The following is an 18617-nucleotide window of genomic DNA, read 5'->3' on the forward strand; positions in this document are numbered from 1 at the left end:
CACAGTTAACTTTATTCTTATATAAAAAACTATATATTTTATTTTAATATCAGAGCAAATTTTCTTTAAAGAGAGTTCGAGAAGAATTAGCCCCGGTTAAATCTGTAGAGTGCTAAGTCTTAGTGTCCTTCATGATCTATGGGTACAGCTGTCACAGAGCAGCCTCTTTCGTGGCATATCAAAGCTAAAGAGCCTTCTCCATAAACAAAATGCAGCATGGCATACTGCTGTAATAAAAATATAGTTCTCATCTTTTGTACCAGTCGAGGAGCTTACAGTCCTGAGCTTTGCTATCAAAAGCATCTCAGTTCCTCCCATGAAAAGCAGAGCTAAAGTTCCCTGAGTGCCCAAGGATTTACCACAAAGATAGACTACATCCATACAGGGCTGGCCAAATAATTTGTGAAGGTGAGAGATCATAAAATTATGGGATTCCTTGTTCAAAAAAATATTACAAATTTCAAGATAGCAACAGCACAACATTAAACTAAATGTGGGGATCTCTTAAGGACCCACACCCTTCTGGTCGCACGCTCATGAAGCTGACCCTGTCTGCCTCTCACTGAGCTCGAATGGGCATGCAGGTAGCTTTCAGGCAGCACAATGTCTCTGCCTCCACCAAGAAACAGCTTAATATTTCTTTTAATCAGCCTTTGTGGTAAGAGCCCTATGAAATAACCTTCAGACCATTATAAACAGATAGCAGATAACTGATAATAATGGCCGGGAGTTTCATCTTAGGATAAACCCACAGGATATTACTCTGATGGTTTGTATTTTTAGGACCCTGGGAAGCTCTGAGGAAAGAGATTCCTCTGAGGAGAAAACATGTGCTGACACTGTAGACATCAGAACACTTGGATTCAGGACTTGGTGCTCATTTACTAGCTTATGCGACCTTGTGTAAGATATTTCATCTCTCTTGATCTCCTTTTTCTCATCTGAAAAGTAAAGGATATCATTCCAAGGGTCCCTGGAATATTTATTAAGTCTATGAGATGAGAAAGAGAAGGAGAGAGAGAGAGAGAGGGAGAGAGAGAGATCACCACCATTTTTTTCTCAAAGAAGGAAACATCTCTACTTTTAATGAGCATTTAATTTCACAGAATAATGATGATGTTAATGAAGGTGATGATGATGATGACGATGATGATACTATGTGCCAAACTCTGTTTCAGTGCTTTACACATTATATTTAACTAACCAAGTTTATATTTCATTCATCTAACCTTTATAAATACTTTATGAGGGATGTACTATTATCATGCCTACTTTACAGGTAAGGAAATTGAGGCCCGAAAAGCTTAAGGATACTGACATAACTAAGTTCCTACTATGTGCCAGGATCTACGGCAGAGCCCAGGGGTTCAGTACATTCAGACTCTGGGAAGCAAGGAGGCCAAGTGCCAGTGAGGGGGCAAGAGAAAGAGGACACGTGCAAAGTCTTAAGTGTGTTCCCTGATGAGGAATAGAATACAGAAGGAAAAGTAGTTTGACAAGTGAGAAGTAAGGATATTTTTTCTGAAGAAAATAAAATAGGTTCCACTCATGGTTCAGAGAAATACACATACATTACAAAAAGTGAGAAAGTCTAACAAATTCCAAGGTTAATAAATTGGTGCATTTAAATCTTTGCTAATTGGTTACATTTTCAACTAAACAAGTGTAGATATGAGAACTCACATTTGTTTTTCTGTTAATCTCATTCCACCAATTATTTTTAAGTAGTAATATTACAGAAAAGTTAGTAAGAAAACACTTAGGCACCCAAAGGAGCTAGTTAATTATGCTCTAGACAAAGATTAAATTCCTTTATGTCTCTCCTAATTTTTCATTAGATATTACACTAACAATTAGTTTTCAAATAAACACCAAATATATTCTTCCAAAACAGAACAAAGTACATTGGAAGGACACACAACAAGCAGATATTATTATGTGCTCAGGACATGACTGTACACAATGTAACCAGTAATATCCTTAAAATTCAGTTCTTTGGACAAATGTGGAAGAAATGATATATGACTTTTTACTGCCTTTCAAATCTTTAGATATGGACTTCAGGGAATAAAGCAAATTTAAATCAACTGTGCAAAGCAAGGAGTAGAGATCAGTTTACCGTACAACATTAAGACAACTATCAAAACCATTTCTTTAAAACTCTCATTTATATTTTAGAGCAGTAGTATTATTAATTGTCTGCATTCTGCTCCATCTTCATAATTCAATGTGTCCAGTTCCACATCTATTTCAGAAAATTGGCATCTTTATTGCACCCTTGGGACACAATTTCCCAGTAAGAACTATCCAAATACAGTTTTTTGTTTGTTTGTTTCCTATGTAAAATGCTACAGTGGAAAACATACATCTTGACTCCCAAAAGGCAGGAAGAAAATTTATATCACTAACCATGTGCAAAATGAAACAAAAGAGTCCGTACTAAAAATCAAAACCATTTACCTGGATCATCAAAATGACTTGGGTAATCAGAAGAAATTACCTTCCTAGAATTTTAGTGAAAGGTATCCTCTACTGCTGAGTAATTGAATCTATTCTGCATTTTATCAAAGTTGCAAGCAAGAAACCATCATTCCCAGTTGTGACATCAGTTCTGCCCAATTCTGGTGGCCAGATTCTGCAAAGCATCTACCAAATTAGTGAGAATAATGGCTGCAATTCAGAAGTCTAACATCTTTCAATCCCTCATTATTTATTTGTTCAACAATTATTTGAGTGTCAGCTAAGCACAAAGCTATGAGTAAAGTTCTACCATAGAAGAGAATGTTCCCTATTGAGTGTTTGTATAATTGTAAACCATTGTTGACCTGCTAAAATTGTCCATCTGAAAATAATATGCGTATTTTAATTACTAGATTGGACAAAGCGATGAATACATACCTCCTGTTTCTTGTTTCTGTTGCAAATTATGTATTTCTAGAAGACAATAGGGCATTGATTTTCAACCACAAGTAAACAAGGCATCTGGACTTTGCCTTAATGAGATAAAGTTTAGTCTGTGCTTTCTCAGTGGGATGGTTTTTGCTATTTAACTGGTAGCAAAAAACCTTCAGCAGCATGTCTTTTTTCTGCCAGCAGTGAATTCTATGTGGAAATGAGGTTGCTGCAGAAACCTTTCAGATAGAAATGCAGCTTTAAAACTAATTAGATAAGAATCACAGGAAAAATATTGTTTATTGCTTGAGAGGAAACTGAAAACATTATCTTACTCCATGAACTTCCTGAATAATACAGGAAAAACATAGAACTTAGATTCTGTATTTCTCCATTGAAATCTTCCAGAATAAAGTCAACGTACTTTAAGCATCTATTCATATGACAGGTCTTTCTAACATCTCAGAGAAAATTAGGATAGTAAATATGAATAGAAGAAGTATGTCACCTATAATGCTATGTCCCTAAAATAAAACTGCACTCACTATAAAATAAAGAAAAAACCTCCATGTGACACAGGAATTATCATGCCAGAAACATGATTAAATACCAATTACTTTAATTTAAGCAGAGCCGTCCCTAGAGACTACCAGAGAAACCTCATCAACAGCTTCACAAAAAAAGCACTGAACTCAATACAACAAGTCAGAACCTCTTTAGTTGTTGAGGATAAAAAAAATGCAAGATATTTTTTCTCTGTTTGTTTTTCAAATTGTTTCATGCCACTTACCTGCTGAAAATCCTTCGATGGATTCCCATTGCTCTTAGGATAAATGAAAAATCCTTACCACGGCCTGTAGCTTCTTCCTAACCCTCCATCTTTATGTATCCAGACAGCATCTCCTCTAGTTACTTGCATCCTCTGCCAGTCTCCCTGATGGACTTAGTCTTTCCTGCTTCAGGGCCTTTGCACTTCTGTTTTCCCTTCCTAAAGTTCCCTTTCCTTCCTCTTAAATAGCCTCTAGGCATTTTTCTGGTGGTCAAATAACATTTCTTTAGGAAGGCATGCAATGATCACCAAATCCACAGTAGTTTTTTTCTTGTTATCCTCTCTACAACACAAGTGGATTCCCCTCATTAATCTTTTCTTCCTTGGAACCCTGCCCCTTTGCATGCTTATGAGAAATTGCAATTACATACAGGAGTATGATTTTCCTTTGTCTTTAATATTAGTCTTCTCTATTAGAGTATATGTTCCATGACTAAAGGGACTGTATCTCTATTGTTTATCCCTAATCCAGCACAATGTCGCATATATTCACATGTATATTTCAGGAAATAAAGATTAACTTTTCAATCATTGTTCTTGGTTCCTAGCACTGCTACAGGTAAAAGTGACCAAATTTTTACATATGTATAGACTATAGTGGACAAAACTGGTGTAGTGGACATATCCTAAGCTGATATCCCAATTAGTTACATCCTTGTACAATCCCCTTTCCTTGAGTGCAAGAGGAACCTGTGACTTGCTTCTGATAAACAGAATATGGTAAAGATGATGGAGTGTCTTTCTCATGATTAGATTAGATTATATAAGATCGTCTTAGGGGATAGTGACTCCTCATGTTGGCTTTTATGAAATAGGCTGCCATGCTCTGAGAAGGGCATATGGTGAGTAGCTGTGAGTAGCCCTCACCAATAGCCAGCAAGAAAATGTAGCCTTCAGTCCTACAGCCATAATGAAATAGAGTATTCCAACAAACTGAGAGAGCCTAGAAATGGATCCCCCCAAACCAAGTCTCTGGTGTGAATGTACCCCTGGCCAACACCTGCATTGCTGCCTGTTGGGACTGAGCAGAGAAGCCAGGTAGCTGTGCCTGGACTCCTTACCTGCCAAAACTGTGAGGTAATAAATGGGTACTATTTTAAACTGTTAGTTTCAGATTGCAGGGAGTTTTTTAAGAGATTTTTTTTTTTTTTTTACTAAAAGAAATGTGTTTTTTTCCCTTGAGATATAATTTTAAAAGCTTTTTTTTTCTCTTTTATTTTCTGATTAGAGTATTTTGATGGTTCATGACTGAGTGCCTTTCTTGTGCACTATAAGATATAGATGCTAAATTGCACTTTTTTGGTGGTGAATATTGAGCTGTTGGACAAAACATATATAGTCCAATAACAATACAACTAAATAGTAATACGAAGAACTCAACATATATATTCAGTGCGTCTTCATGATATTTTTCTTCTAGTCCGCAATCCTGAGCCACTGGGTTGGAACCCCTGCTAGTGTTGGGGACAGAACAAGTGGCCAAGGGCTTGAGAGAGGTGAGGATGATTAGATCTGAACACACAGAGTTATCTGATTCCTCCCTTCTCATATGAGGCCAGGAACATTATTTTATTTAACTGTGTATTCCTTAGATGTATAGTTAACATTCAAGATACATTGACTTTTAATCGAAAGTCCAAGAGATATTAGAGTATGATGGGGCATGTCAAGGATAGCTTCTTGAAAGCGGTATCTTATGTCGGTTCTTGAATATATGGACAGCGTATTATTAGAGAGAAAGGAGAAATAGCTTTCTTCCTGTCTTTCTGCAATTTTAGGTACCAATTATCTAGTTTTTTCCCCCTAAAAGCTATTTCTAAAAATGTATCATTCGTAGTTTTATTCCTTTTGTGAAATGTAATGCTACTAATGCAACATCTTCATTTAATTCCGTTTCTGCTTGTAATTTTTTTCAGAGTGCTTTCTAATCAGTGCTATTATGCAACTTAAAAATATCATTATGTTCCACTTTGCCAGTTATAATTGTTAAACGGATCCTTCCCCGGTGCAGCATCCAGTAGCTGTGCATTTCCAGGTGTCTCTCTGTCTGAGCCTGCCATCCCGGCACACTGAGGGCTTTAATGTGAAAGAAAGCTCCGGACATGGACAGAGCCGTCCTGTGTTTTAGTCCAGGCTCTGTGATCAAGTGCACTTCTTTCAGGGACTCATTTTGTGTAATAGGCATAATCATTCTCCATTTGTTTATTTCTTGAAGACCTGCTTAGCCTTGAGGGGAATAAAAGTGCATGCAAATGGCTCCCTGTTTCTAATCACTAAAGACATTAAGGGAGAGAAATAAACAGATAATCCCAGTAGGCCTTAGAAGATTATAATTCCTAAGAGTTACAGAGAAGTTTGAGGACAAATTTATACAAAAATAATTTACAAGTTATAACAACCTTCTATAGCTATGTAAATATGCTATAACAAACAAGTATTTATTATCTATTTCATGATCATACCCTATACTTTCCTCCTCTCCACTTTAGTTCATGTTATTTCTCTAGATTATTATCTCCATTGAGCTAAATCTTTCTAAATCTATTTGAAATTCGGGTTGTTTGGCAGTTATTTCTCTATAGTCTCTTAGTCAAAGAGATTGCTCCCTTTTTCTAAAGTTAGAAAAGAATCTAAAGTCTTTTTGAGACATTTCTTCTGTAGCCCTAACAGTGATTGAAATTCTAGTTATTTACATTTTCATGTATTAGGTACCAATTCTTTAAAACATATTGTAAGGTATTAAGATACCTTTTCAATTTGATGAGTACAAATGACTTCTGTGTTCAAGAAGATGTCAAGAACTTTAAAGTCTCGAAGTCAGAGAGAGAGTTTTAGACAAGTGCACCAGTAGTTACTAAGTGGAACACAGGAGTTAAGCGCTAAAAGTATCTCAAAGAAAAGAGGAACAAAAGATTGCATCCTGTTGGGCAAATCAGGTAAGGCTTCTCAGAGTAAGGCCTGGAAATCAGGCTGTCAGCATTAATAAAATTTCCAAAGCCAGATATGTGGAGTTGGCTGGGAAGAGAACATTAGGGGAAATACCCTGAGCAAAAACATGTTGGTAGAGCAACCAAGAGCATGCTCTCGAAGTTAGCTTAATTGGAGTATGGCCCCTGTGAGCTGGCTGGGACTCACACTTGGGAACAAGCTTAGTGTGATGGTGAAGAGAAGGCATTTAATTCAGCAGACTGTGGGAAGCCACTGAAAGCTTCTGTGCAAGAAAGTCAACGGGACTCAATAAATACTAATATTTTTGTTTCACTTCTACTACCTTTTAAAACATCATTGTCCTTTGGGAGCCATTATAAATAATTTAATATAATGTTTGTATTGTGGCAACAAAATAAATATATATTTTTCATATTCATAGTTAGCTGCAGATTGATCACACTCTCACAAGTTCATTTTCTGGCCTAAGCCCATTCTCCTTCCATTTTCCTCAGTGTCCATATCGCTACACTGCTCCATGAAACTTTTTTAATGCTTTGTTTCAACAATTTGCTTCAGGTCATAATTAAAGAAGGAAACACTGGTAAACTTCCTCAGTAGTGTTTCTTGAGTCATCATTTAAAGTTCTTTCTTATAGAGTAATCAATAGGAGGATATTTCCAAAGAAGCAGCATGGCTCTTAGATGGATCGCTTTCCAGCAATAGTAAGCTACCTTGAGGGAAGGAAAGTACTTAGCCTCCTGTGTGGCAAGTACATTAGACATATATAACACAATAATTAAATTGATGAAGAGTCAATAGACTGTAAAGGGCTGGGAGGAAAAAATAAAAAAGCACATAAACATTCTCCCTCTTTCATTTTTCTTTGAGAATAACTTTTATGTCATCAACTGGAACAACAAATTAATAATGCAATTGTTCAAATTTCTGAGGTAATTCATAATATTTGCTAAACTTCATAATGTTCTCCTGGAAGGGGTTTGATTATACTCTCTATTTCAGTTGGATATAACCACTAAAGGAAAAATAGCATATTTCTTGGATAAAACTATCTAAAGTATGTCAGAAAAAAAATAATAATCTTGAGTTATTTTTATGAGCTACTGGTACTGACAAAGCTAGTCACGTGATTGTCAAGTGCCCACTTGGCTGAGCTTTCTTTCATTTCTGACTGGATTGGATATAAAAAAATCCAGCATTCTAAGCATGAGCCTCACTTCTTCTTACAAGCTCATTAAGTTCAAGAAAATCATATCACAAGATGATAATAGTATCATATGGAGAGGACCAAAGTGGACACAAGATTCTAGGCCAAGGTCCAAGTATGCAAGTAGTTCTTTGCATCTAACTACTCAGCTGTATGATAATGAGCCACTTAAGTTTTCTTGAACACTTTAGTTCTCTTAAATTTAGTTTTATTAAATGAGTGTTGGCAGGGCAGGTTAGTCTTTATGCTCATTAAGGGTGCTACCAGCTCTAAATTGCTATGAACTAAAGTTGGTCTGTTCTATAATTTCTCTGTTTTTCAGTGAGATACTATGAATGGTTATCATCAGCTTCTTCATAATTTTTCACTCCTCTCCACTTGCATCAAACCAAAATAACCTATACACATGACAAGTGCCAGAAAAAAATTTCCCTGAAATCACATGAGAGGTTTATTAAGAAATCTAGCTCAACAATTAATTTTAGATGAAGAAAAAGCAGTTGGAAAAGTTGATGACCTGACTGTGTCATACTCTTGCTATAGACAGAACCAAAGTCCATCCACACCTGTCTTCTCATCCTGTGCCAGTGTTGCCCAAACCTCAGCTGCACGTGCTCCACGTTTACAATTTCTGATATGTTTGCTTGCTACTTAAACCATTATCTGTGATTTTTAAAAATTGAAATCAATTCATGTTTTCACTTAAGCATATTTATTATAAGAGGAATTTCTATATATATCATCACAGTAAATGGAAACCAATATCATTGCCATCGATAGAATGTTATCATAATATATAAAATGAACACGAAACAATGCTTTATCATTTAGTTAGGTACTTTTGCTTGCCATAGGCCTGGACCTTAAGGTAAACTCTCTTTGATAGAAATGGAAATGAGATGTCAGGCACACTAGCAAAAACCAGATACCCTTGTTTTAATTTAATGGGACTGAAAAACAGAAATACCTTTGTGTTCATGCTACATCAAGGTATGATTCTAAGATCACTTGCTTTCACAACATCTTGAATTCTAACTCCACCCTCACATGAACAATTTACGAGTTCTAGTTCCCATTTCCCTGCTTTCCAATGCCCTGCTGCCCATCGGTGGGACTACTTCTGTAGGATTCTTCTGTATCATTGTTAAGTTGGGCAGAAAGTTGCCTGCCCTCAGTTAATATGCTGCATTATATAGCATAAGTTTCTTGGAGACAAAGCCATGATCTACAGGTACTGTGGCAGGCTTTATGAAGACCTTGGTATCTTCTGAAAAGTTATTGTTTGATTCCATTAGGGCCAATGCTGATCTCATTTCTCTAAAATAAAATACGATAATTCTTGTTTAGGCATAGTTTATATGTGATGCAACTAGGATAGACTTGACTGATAGCCTAAATTTATCAGAATGTGGCATATTTATATGATACTTTACAAAAACAGGTCATAATCACAGACTTCTTTCACTATTAGTTCCTTAATCCACCCTACTTCATTATCAAAGTTTATTCCTTATTTCCATGTTTAAATGTCTGAGTAGAATTTATAAAGCAACTCAAACACTGAGAAATAAAATGATAGGCTTCTGGAAAATGGCAGTAAAATTCAAATCTTAATGCTTAAAAATGTTAAGTAAAAGCAAATTATATACTGTTCAAAAGTTCGTTTACTCCAAATTGTATTTTCAGTAATTTCATTATTTTTTAAATGACCATTCAAAAATTTTTTTAAAAAGCTTTTAAAATATAAACAATTCAATAGTTATAGATGGCAAACAACAAATGTGTTAAATGGACATATTTTAGGGGTTTCGTGAAGGAGGAATAACTTATTGGTTATACCCAAATAACTGTACCTCACTCCTGAAACTATTTATTACAATGAAAAAAAAGAAAAACTACAAACACACTAGAACAAAGAGAATAGGAGAGCTGACACTAGTACCTGAAGGATGTCAAAAAGTAAATTATGGAAATAAGATAATGAATTATTAAAAGCTAAGGTTTTTAGATAATAAAGTCCTTATCTAGATTTCAATATGCAGCACAGTATCAATTAACTATTTGTGGAGAATGAAGATATACAAAAGACATTAATTTTTCATACTTCACATTTAATCTATTCTTAGACAAATATTAAAGGGTGTATTTCACCAATACTGGAGAGTAAAGCATATAAAAGAAGATGTGAGATATTATAAGAGGTAGGGTATCTAAAAAAGAGGCAGAAGGCATTTTTAGGGCAAGAGACAAGGTGAGGTCTCAGGAAGACAGCTGTGTAACAAGCCTGGAGAGGCACCGAGGGATTTAGAGCTGGGACACAGGGCAGACGGCTCCAATGGGATTGGATCCAGGGGACAATAAAGAGATTACATGATGTATTAGGCTTCACTGGGAATTTTAGAATTTTGGAAATATCTGGGGATGCATTAATGTTAGTATTGTACTTAGAAATCCAAGGCAAGAAGGGAACAAAGACAAGTTGAGGAGAGAAAGAGAAGGAGATAGAGAGAGAGGGAGAGAAGTAGAGGAAGAGGGGATTGGAGAGAGAGGGAGAAAGAGATGCAAATATGTAATTGTTAACCAGTGAAAACAAAAAGTTGTACAATAAAGTAAATTTGTATGATGATATTTACACAGTTATGAAGCTATAAGCAATACTAATTTTTTCAAAAAGCACTACTATATTAGGGAGATAGGGGATGGAAGCCTATATGGTGGAAAAGGGGTTATAATAGAGCTAAACTGAAATTTGCAATAGTTGAAAGTCAATCATAGACATCTAAAAATGTTAAGAATCATAGAATAAATAGCTTATTTAGGAATAAATATGTAAAACCAGAAGAAACAATTTAAAATAGTCTGAAATGGTCAGCTCAGGAATTCCAGAGGATTGGGTAAAAAACAAAGTTTTTAAAATGTCACATATTTAGCTTTTATAAAAAAATGTATTACACATTTAATTAATATGCAAATCAAGGTAAATACATTTACTGTTAAATGTATTGTTAAATAATTTCTGTAAATATCTCAAAGCAGGTATTTCATACCGTTGAATGCAGAAATATATAGCAAGAATATTTCATTGTCACAGAATATATTCTCAAATATGCATTTTCTTCTAATCCGTGTTTTAAATGATGCAAGGAGTTTTTGAGACTTGTGAAAAAGAAAAATGTTTCTTGTTGTCTGGCTAAAATTCTCTGTCTATAAGGTATAATAATGCATTCAGTCTGTTAATGCTTTGCCTTTGGAGTGACTCATTCTCAACTTAAAATATTACGAATCCTTTTTGAATTGCTGGTCTTCTGTAAGATTTCTAAAGAAAATCTTACCTCTTTCAATAGCTCCCTTTTCTTATAAGGGAGCAAGGAATACGTATAAAACAAAAAAAGAAAGACATTTCTAGTTACTTCGAATAGGAGGAAAGGTGATCTTCTATAGCACTTAAATAGCCTACATGGTATAACCTCCCCAGAGATTAGTGGGTTGAGGATAATAATCCCTATTCCCTTTTGAGACTATGATGTGACCCACATTCACATTAGTTAGTGGACACAGGCTAAAGCAGCAGATGTCAGCCAAGTTCCTCAGGCCCCTAGTCCACGAAGGGGCAAGCAAAGTAGGTAGTTTGACATATTAGTTTTTTTAAACAATTAATTCTATTCCATATTATTAGAATTCCACATTTCAAGCCATTGGTAATATTTGTATCTTTACATAGTTCAAAGTGTTTTGCAATAACTTTCCTTTCAGATGAGTTCAATGTCACATAGTCATTACAAAGTTAATGACAAATATTATCTTCATTCCAATAATGAGAAAACAGACTCAAAAAAGTTAAGTGGCTTCTTTGTTCTTTGTTTAGTTTTTAAAAAAGGAAGAAATAGGGCTCAGCTCTCCTTTCTTCCCCACCGATCCTTTTTGCACTCTGTCAGTGATTCCCAATCTACTGGGCTCATACAACTCAAGGGACTCAGACGAATTCTAAAGTACCCAAATGCTCAGGTCCAAATGCAAACCCAGCACTATATTCAGAAAAATCAATAACATATCCTACATAATACGTATATTTAGATTTTTCAAACATATTTCAATATCACTCTGATGAATAAAATATACGTTTACATAAAAATTTTTCACTGAATTCACAACAGCCTTTTATATTTTTATATTTTTTAAATCAATGGAAATTAAAAGTACAACTACTTACTCCATGGAAGTGGTAATTTTTTGATGTTGAGAAGGAGAATAAAGTTGGGGACTTGACACCAGGCTCTCAAAGAGGCCCTCCTTGACCAGCCAAACTCAGTAAGGTACCCGCTCCTCCCACTGTTCTCTGTCTCAGTCCCTGTTTCTCTTCAGAGCACTCATCATGCTTGCAAGTGTTCTGTTTATCTTGACTTATTCTGGAGTTCACTTGGCTCCATCCCTCACTGTTACAGGAAGGTGTGGTCTGTGACAGTAGAGGCAGTGCTGCTCTTATTCACTGTATGTGCACCTAAGATTGGCCTGGAGTAAAGGAGGGCTTTGATCAGCTCTGTGACTTCACATGGAAGGAACAATGCCACACACATTCTCCTAGCTGGCTCCTGTCTCTACCCTCTTAGGGAGCAGTTGATCACAGTATAAATGGGAAAACAACTATGCCAATGAAAATGGTTACTGCTGACGATGGTTTTGGAGTATTTAGCACATCACATATGTTAGTACCTTACATATGTGTTGCATTTGCTTCCCTGTCGGCGAGGTGGATATTATTGCCTCTATTTTTGCAGATGTCACAACTTATTCTCAGAGGAGTTAGGGACCGTATCTTAGGCCACACTAAGAAGATACTGATGCATCTTTTAAAGGCATCTGCATGTTTCTAAAACCTGTCCTAACCCACTGTGTTATATTGTCCCTGGTACCACTCCAAATGCATGGCACGCCACGCGAGGTCACAGCCTCCTTAATAAAAAAGAGAAGACCAACAAAGTCCATCCAAGGGGCTACCTGTCTTTGTGCATTATTACAAACTCTACACCTTCTTTAGAAGTCAACAGATGTTTCAGTATTAACTAAAACCCCTCATTATTTTTTCAACTCCTAAAGGAGGGGAGAAAAGAGGGTGGAGAGGGAAATGTTCACAAAGAGAAGTCTGTGATGCTGAATCAGGCTTAGAGCTGACGCGCAAGCTGATGATGCTGCTAGGCTCAGAGCAAATGAAAGAGCCACTTTGTTAGTAAAGGGGGCGAGTGTTAAGGGAGACGACGTTTAGCTAGAAGAAAGTCAAGCCTCAGGCACAAATCAGGGCAATTATTGAACAAATCTGGGGGCATCACATTCACTCTGAACACTAAAGAGATGATAGCCTTCTGTTCAGAGCAAAGGACAGCATTCAAATGTGTGTCCCACCCGAATTCAGCCCCCATTCCCTTTACTGAGTGTAAAGAATCAAAGGGAGTTCGCAGCTCAGCCTGGCTCTGCCTCAGGGTTGACAAATGCGAGATCAGCCCCTCCTCATCACCACCTGGTTCCCTCTGGACCTTCTAATGGTGCAGAGGGCAGAGGCATAATGCAATTTGTCAGGAAAGGGACAAATGCTGCAATAACAATGTCCACGTAAACTGACCAAATGCTCGGTTTAATTGTCTCTACAAGTCAACCTCGCAGGAGTTCAGCTGGGAAAGCTGATGATTCAAAAGAAATTATTTTCTTATCTTTTATTGAAAATTTCAAGGAAAACGCATGCCGCAGCCCCTTGGGACAAACGAGAGAATCTCCAGGACAGTGAAGATGGATGTCTTCCAATGTCTTGACACATCTAACTTTAAGATATTGAGGATACTATTATAACTTTCTGCCTTAAATGTCTTTATTAGAGAATCAAGATTTATGTTTCTGATCTAGGAGGCAGAAAAGACACTTGGATGCCTATAGAGGGTCCTGTGTCAGTCACTCAGCCTATTTGATTATGGACATTCAGGGCAGAATTTTAAAGAGGAAGTTATCTTCTTTGAGGTAGCTAGGTTTCCCTTCCTTGCAGTTTACTTTTATACATTCCCTTGAGTTTTATGGCACATTGTATAACTTTTTTTGTTTCTGTTAGAAGTTGCTGCAGGAAATAGTAACTATTTTCCTGACTTTCAAAAATGAATATACACAGTTGTTTAACATCAGGTTCCCTGGTATCAACCCATAAGTCTTTATACTTGAGGAAAAGTATATATATATATAATTTTGATTCACATATCACAGTATGAACCTGTATTACACTGAAGGAAATTAGGCAAATGAAAAAGTCACAATTAAATTGGATCTCAGTCTTTTCTCTTTATTTGTAAATTTTAAATCCTCATAGTTGGCTAAGTGATGTCGAGGAGAATATAGCTGGTTATTAAGTTGGAGCTTTTCTGATGGCTTTCAGCAAACGTAATCACGGATCTTAGACTAGCCATTATTTTCCCTCCGACTGGTCCCCTCCTGCTTGTATCCACTATGACTGCCATCATTAAGAACTTTATATTTCTTGTCTAACAACTGCATGAGCCTCTTAACGGGCCTCCCCTGGCCTCTTGTCCTTACTTCTTCTTATCAGTTCTCCATAGTGCTGCAAAAATGCTTTTTTTTTTTTCCTAAAACACAATTCGAATAATTTTGTATTTATTCCTTCATTGCCTTTAGGATACAGATGCCAATTAGGTTGGCATGTGGTCCTGCATGAGCTTCTTCAGTCTCATCTCTTGTCCATACCCTTCCCTTCCTCAACATCTCATGTTCAAGGGAGGCCAAATGACTTGTAATTCTTCAAATATAGCATGCCGTTGTAAGCCTCTTTATGTTCATACATACTTCCTCCCCTTCTCAAAAATGTGCCCTTTCCCATTCTCTCCATCAGGTTAATATCGCTTTACACAAAATTCAACTATTATCTTTTTATCTTCTCCATGAAGACTTCCCTGAACTTATTCCGTGTGGTACCGCTGTCCCACTGGATCTCCTATTCTTTTCTCACACTTCATTATAATCTTATGTTAGGTCCTCCCCCATCCCCATTTCTGGACTGTAAGCTCCATATAGGAACTGAAAAACCAACAGTTGTGCCTAGCATATCTTAGTAGATGCTTGACAAATGTGTGTTGGATAAATGAATATATTCAGAGTACATTGAAAGTCACTGTATTGGGAGTAAGATGAGAAGCAGTGGGAAGTCAAACATATACCAAAAACACGGACTGATGTCTGAAAATCTATCTACCATTCATGATTTATTCTGTAAATGACTTATTGCTTCATTCTTTGGAGAGCATTAAAATGGAAAGACCTTTGTGAGAATTAGCAAAGAGTCACCAACTCCTGACTCTGAATAAGTTTTAGGTTCCCATTGTCCACAGAGAGAACTGAGCACACAAGACTGCAAGATTTAGCTGGTAAGAGAAAGGGCAGATAGTAACAGGGTGAGACTGTAGCAGGAACAAAGGTAAAGAATAAAAGTATATTTATCAACTTCATAATTTTCCCTGACACTACCTCTTGCTTTCCATCTACTTAGCCAAGATTCTCCCTTTTTTTGTCATTTATGAAAACTGAATAAAAGTGAACAGGGCAACTTCTCTTTCCCCAGTACAAAAAAATCTTGACAAATGAAGAATGAAAGAATCAATCGCATGTGACCCTCTGGTAAATCCATCTACCCGCTTCACTAAACTCAATTCCCCAAACTCATCCCAATGCCCGTGTCACTCTCCAGCCTCCTGGTATTACGTTTCCTTGATTTTTTGAAGTTATCACTTTCTTTAATATACTTGAAGCATATCCTGTTCAATTTTTGTATAGCGTCTCCTCTGCTTCCAATATGTCTCATAATAGTATTAATACAACCCAAACTGGGTTTTTTCATGTGATCTCTGGAGAGGCTAACTAGAGCCATGACCTATATTTCCCTGCCTACCTCTTCAGCCCTGCTTTCTCAAGGGCCACCCATGCTGGAGCCTGGCCTTCAACATTTTCCCACAGAGGGCTACATTACTTTCCAGAATTGCCATTCATCAACCTCATCAAATTCATATCCTATCTAACATCTAATTATTCTGATTATATCAAATTCATGTGGAGGGTCTTATTGCCTTTCCACTTTATTAAAGACAACATACTTTAGAATAATCAACTGGTTATTCCCTATGATGGGAACAAAGGTTTTAAAGCTACACAGATTGGAGAAAGTATTTCCTAGCACTGTAATACACCTCATTTTTGTTCTTAAAACAATAATAATTTTTGCATTAAAAATGTTTTTCCCAGTTAAAATTTTTTCTTCATAAACTGTTTGTGAGCCTGTGCAACAGCCAAGAAAACAGAAGATTATAAATTTCCTATTCCTGAGTCATTAGGCTACATAGCTCCCCACCGCTCTTCAAACACCTTGCAAATGTCCAGATGTCCAATTAACTACAGAGACATGGAGCCCTTATCTTTAGAGAAAAATCTGATTCCTAACTTGCTCTCAGACACAAATGCACTGTCAAATGCCATTGTACCTTATTAAATAGTGGAGGCACATTAGACAAATCTCAATTTATTTTCATCAGAAGATCTATATATCACCTCGATTAGCACACTAAATTAATTTACTAAACAGTTCATAGGTTAAATTTCTGAAATAAAGGAGAGATTCTTTTATCAGTTCTTTAGGATCCTCTCAAATTTCCTGTTGGAGTTTCCACCTCTTTTTTTTTTTTTTTTCCAGAACATACCTTTGCAGAGGAAAAGGTATTAACATATAAGGCACTAAGCTTACACACACACACACACACACACACACACACACACGGGCATATAAGATGTAAAGGTAGAAGATCATCCTAACAAATAAATCTGGCAAGCATCTAAAGGTCTACTCTGTCTGCAAAGTTGATTCTGTGCTCCCAACACATCCACAATTGCTCACGACTTTCTGAAGACACTGTCTGAGTATGGAACCCATTTGGCTTTGCTATGAAGACTGTCAGCAAAGATCTGCATTCTGTTACATGATGAGAGGACTTACCTGAATTTACTGTCATGTGGTGGCAAAAAGTAGAATATAAAGAAAATACCTAGCAACTAAAGTTCTTAGACCCAACTGTTTTTGCATTTAACATGAATGTAGAGCTTATTGTGTAACCATGTGAATACGACCACTTGTGATGTCAGTTTTTTCTAACCTTTAGTCCACAATCCATTCTAATAAAATATACTTGTACATGTAAAAGATAATAGAAGGTAAATATCCCTCTGTACGAGAATATGAATGCCTTTAACCTTATCCATATGATATAAACAGGCAGGCAGAAACTTACAACCTAATATTTAAAGGTAATTTTTCAGGTTCAGTAGAATGCGTTTGAATTTAAACACATTTTCTTCAAGGAGGTTATATAGTGCAGTGAAGGAGAAAAAGTGATCTAGATAATTATGATGAAAATATAAAGAAAATAATTTTAGAGATTATTGTGACCTTTCTTTTACAAGTGGGAAATAAAATGAAGTCCAAATCATCAGTACAGTAATATTTACTCATCATATTAAATTCATATAGCCTTAAGCCTCTCTCTTGATTATAAATCCATCTGAGCCTTGGCCACCATAGCTAAGGATTTCTTTATTTTCTTATCTTTTTGATACTTTAGCCTAGACTGTTGTTACAGACTTCTTTAATTTTTAAAGACAGTGAGAGAAGCATGAATGTAAAAGAATCAAGCAAATGATTTTTTAAATGCTAGTCATGTAAAAGTTCCATTAGCCACTAAAAATTTGTTTTAACCTAGTCTATCATTACTCATATACTTCTTTTAGTCATAACTTTATAGTTCAAAGTTCTCAAATACATTAGGACAATGAACCTCAAATTATCTTGCAAAAGGAATCATTGAAATTGTTAAACCTATTAGCTTCCTAGTCCCCACTTGACTTTCTGAAATGGAATCTCAGATGGGGCTGGGAGCACACAAGATTCATAGAAAACACTTAAGTTTCTACCAAAACACTGTTTTTTAAGAAAAACCAAACAAACAAAAAAGCAAGTTAATGAAAAACAGTGAATATGCTGAACTGATTATTCGTTGAATGAGTTAATATTTACTGAGGATCTCATGTGCCCGCCACTTTTCAAGTCCCGGGGCACTATTCACATACTACTCTTAAGAATAATTGTCTGATTTTAATGAGTTTAATGCCCATTTTCATTGAGGCAAAGCTGACTTTTAAAAATAAGGCTTATTACATGTATTGGAATTTATTTCCAAAACAACCTTGATGAGTGTCCATAGTGAGTAATTAGAAAGTGTGGGATAAATAGGCTGGACTTATTGCTTATGCTCAGCAAATACAGGTGCTAAAAGGCATCCAAACTATCATTCTGAAAGGAGATGCTCACTTTGAGACCACCTTCAAGTGCTTTGAAAATCACTCTTTAAAAATTTTAAATTTTAAATTGCTTTATTACTCTGGTAATAACTTAAAGATAATAATGTCCCCTTTTCCCCTACCCGCCCAACTTTAAAATTTGTCAGAGAATATATAAACATTGATGGAAGTGGGCAGGTTAAGATTAAAATAGGAGAAAGTAAGTGAGAGAAAGGGGTCTTTAGAATATATTTATTTGTGAAAGTCCAGAGGGCAGAAATAAAACTGGTGTGTGAAAGTTAGAAAGATTTAAGTCGTTGTAAGGAAGAACTTTTAAACACATTTTATGGAATAGACTAGCTTGTCAGCAGGGAC

The 18617-nt window shown here is 36.1% G+C and overlaps 1 protein-coding gene across 1 annotated transcript in view; it reads right to left on the reverse strand.

Moving 5' to 3' along the window:
- Positions 1 to 18617, reverse strand: part of UNC5C (unc-5 netrin receptor C) — a 341084-nt gene that overhangs the window by 204205 nt on the left and 118262 nt on the right. The window lies entirely within an intron of this gene.

This window comes from Pteropus medius, unplaced genomic scaffold (genome assembly GCF_902729225.1).
Source record: "Pteropus medius unplaced genomic scaffold, Ma_sr-lr_union100, whole genome shotgun sequence".
In the NCBI taxonomy this organism is placed as follows: domain Eukaryota; kingdom Metazoa; phylum Chordata; class Mammalia; order Chiroptera; family Pteropodidae; genus Pteropus; species Pteropus medius.